This window comes from Budorcas taxicolor, chromosome 13 (genome assembly GCF_023091745.1).
Source record: "Budorcas taxicolor isolate Tak-1 chromosome 13, Takin1.1, whole genome shotgun sequence".
NCBI classification, from domain to species: Eukaryota; Metazoa; Chordata; class Mammalia; order Artiodactyla; family Bovidae; genus Budorcas; species Budorcas taxicolor.
The window spans coordinates 24,472,662-24,473,865 of NC_068922.1; the positions used below are offsets into that span (position 1 = coordinate 24,472,662).

Consider the following 1,204-nt stretch of genomic DNA (forward strand, 5'->3'; position numbering starts at 1 on the left):
ATGCTGTGAAACTAAATAAATCAGTGGGAAGAAAAATTGTAGGCTTTAGTAGCGGAAGTAATTAGATCAAAGGCTTCTTCTGCATTGTACTAAGTTGCCTCTGTTTGTTTCTGAATGGCTGCTAATGTTTAAATTTCTGAGCTGCCAGGTTTTTACTATTTTGCCAACAACATTTTCTCTACTTCAAGGATTACTGGAAAACTAATCAGATGCAGTAATTGATTTAACAACAGAATGATTCAGTAGTTGCTGTCTTCTGTAAAATCTTCCTTCTTCAGTTTTAAGGTAAATTATCAATTTATGGGTCTTCACAGAAAAGCATTTATTTCTCTTTGCTCCGTTAAAAAGGAGAGTTCTCTGCACTCAAATTTGTTTGGGGGTAAAATGTTCCACCTGTGAATCCTTTTCGGGGACGTGAATACGTGTTTGACAATCAAGTCTCAGATGACAGTCCTGTATGAGAATCACAGGGCAGTTTAAAATTGTGTGTAATCAAATGATGCGGTCTTGACAGAAGATGGCCTTGTCCAGAGCTGACTGAGAAGTCAGTTGCAGATGTTGTGTGCTTGTCTGTCACTGTAATAAAGGGTCCAGGGTTTTGCTTTCTAGAACTGTTGTTCTGCCTGACCTACTCAGCGAAAGTCCCCAGTCTTCTGATGGGCATGACATGCAGATTTACCCTACAGGAACGAGTAATATCCCTAAATACATGTATGTAGTTACAAATATATATATCTGTATGCTTAATGACAGAGGAAGTACCAGACATGAAAACTGCAGATTAGTTGAGGTCTATCCCGATGGGGCTTTTCCAATAAACCTACATCGTTGGAAATGCCTCGTAGAGTAAGTATGTGGTTTCCTTTACTCACAGAACTGCCTGTTCGATCTGTGGGAAAGAACTACAAGACACAGTTGCCAAGAAAACTATGAAAAACCTAACAAACTTTTTTTTTTGAATCTTAGGTATTGACATATCCCAACAATCTGTACTGTTCTAGGATGTGATAGCTTAGGGGTGAATATGATTTGCACTTAATACATTTTTAGAGGGTGTCAAATTCAGAACCAGGCAGTTCTGTCTGCAGACCCTAAACATGGTCCTAAAGTAAATTGCTTGAGGAAATTGAATCCCAAAGATTACAGATGGGGAATGTCAAAGTGTGTCTGTATTCCATTGGAGAGCAAAGAAGCCTGACTGACT

The 1,204-nt window shown here is 38.8% G+C and overlaps 1 non-coding gene across 1 annotated transcript; it reads left to right on the top strand.

The window, feature by feature from the left end:
* The first annotated feature begins 784 nt into the window (after positions 1-784).
* LOC128058925 (small nucleolar RNA SNORA18) lies at positions 785-915 on the top strand. The gene has a single exon (XR_008200526.1). It is a non-coding gene; the product is annotated as a small nucleolar RNA SNORA18 (small nucleolar RNA).
* The last annotated feature ends 289 nt before the right edge of the window (positions 916-1,204 follow it).